The sequence below is a fragment of the Pteropus alecto genome, unplaced genomic scaffold (genome assembly GCF_000325575.1).
Source record: "Pteropus alecto unplaced genomic scaffold, ASM32557v1 scaffold95, whole genome shotgun sequence".
NCBI lineage: Eukaryota > Metazoa > Chordata > Mammalia > Chiroptera > Pteropodidae > Pteropus > Pteropus alecto.
Window position 1 is genome coordinate 6,637,414 of NW_006441071.1, and position 1,759 is coordinate 6,639,172.

General features: G+C 37.4%; 1 pseudogene; it reads right to left on the reverse strand.

Annotated features, from left to right (window-relative positions):
- Positions 1-1,012: 1,012 nt before the first annotated feature.
- Positions 1,013-1,131, reverse strand: LOC112485032 (annotated as a pseudogene).
- Between the last annotated feature and the right edge of the window lie 628 nt (positions 1,132-1,759).

The window sequence follows — 1,759 nt, forward strand, 5'->3', positions numbered from 1 at the left end:
TACTGATTAAGTTAAGGATACTGAGATGGAAAGATCATCCTGGATGATCTGGACAGACCTTAAATGCAATCACAAGTATCCTAAGAAGAAGCAGAGGGAGATTTAAGAAACAGAAGAGAAAAAGGCCATGCAACACAAAATCAGAGAAACACAACCCTGCTGGCTTTGGAGATGGAGAAAAGGGCCATGAGCCAAGGAATACAAGGAACGAAGCTCTGTAGAAGCTAGAAAAGGTCGGAAAAATGATTCTCCCCTAGAGCCTCCTAAGGAAGCATGGTCTGCCTACACCTTGATTTCAGCCCAATAAAACTGATTTTTCTCCTCCAGAGCTGGAGGAGAATAAATGTGTATTTTTTTAAGTCATCATGTTAATTTGTTACAGTGGCAAGTAGGAAACTAAAACAGTATTTTAAACTTATAAAATAATTGCTCTAGGGATCTCCCAAAATATTCTTTAAAAAAATTCCTTTACTTCAGCAAATTAGAAAAAAATTTTTTAATGTTTTGATAAAGTGCAAAATAAAGGCTCAGAAAAAGTAGACATAGTTCTGGAAAGAAGCCAAATACATAGCGCCCAGCAGTGAGTGATCTGCTGCTCCCAGAGATGGTGAGACCATCTTCTAAAAGCACCAGTCAAGTAAGAATGTTTCTGTCCTTCTTTCCCATCTTGTCCTTTTTCAGGACTGTACCTTTTTTCACTCTCCTCAGGGTTAGCAAGTTAGAGAAAAAAGAGTGGAAGTCAAAAATGAGGAAAGAGGAAAGAAGTTACCTTTTAACTATGAGAGTGACATGATCAGTAGAGTTGGCCATAGGACTGTGGAAGTAAATTGAATAGATGAAAATTTGGTGCTCAGGATAGGATAATATTTTTCCAGCTATTTGAACTGATCATGTTCATCACAAAGTTTAATTTAATTTAATTTAATTTTTTTCTTAAGCAAGGTAACCCTTGTTTCACTGCACAGATTGCAAGGAACTTGTCAGTTTACAATTGCTTACTTTTTAATTTTTACGCCTACAGCACCTGGTCTTCCTAGGTGGCCTCCCTTCTAAGTACTAACCAGGCCCAACCCTGCTTAGCTTCTAAGATCAGATAGGATCGGGCTTGTTCAGGGTGGCATAGCTGTAGACTAATTTCATTTTTTTTTAAGTTTGTCTCCTTTCATCAGAGAGGGACCACTTAACGTTTTGCCATAAATGGAAGGAGTTGTCTGTGAGATCATTAGGACCATATTTCTGAATATTCAGTGATGTCTTTTTAGACCCTTATAGATTGGTAACCCATGTCATCTACCTTTCTCCCATAATTTTCTCACTCAGATGACAGAATAATGCTACTGATGTAAGACATGAAGTACCCTGTGTGTTTAGAAGAGTTAGAGGTTGTGCTGTCTATAGAGTGAGCTCTGGGAGGGATTGTAAAGATTCTAACATCTTATTGTTGTCCTTTGTGATTATCTGCCTGATCCAGATCTCCAGCCTTTTGGGGGGACTACAGTCATACCAGTAGGCAGATAGACATATATACATACATACACGAACCCTTTGCATGTCATATAGTATAAGAATTGGACTGAAGACTTCATGGAAACAATGCTATCAAAGCTTTAGATTAACAGCAATTTTCTATGCCTCATAAATATATTCTCCTAAAATTAAATGTCAAGGTATTTGCTCAGAGAGATAAAACATGATTAATGAAGTAGATGAAGGTATATCAGTATTCATTCTTTTGCTTTTTCAGTTTTCTGAGGGTTTG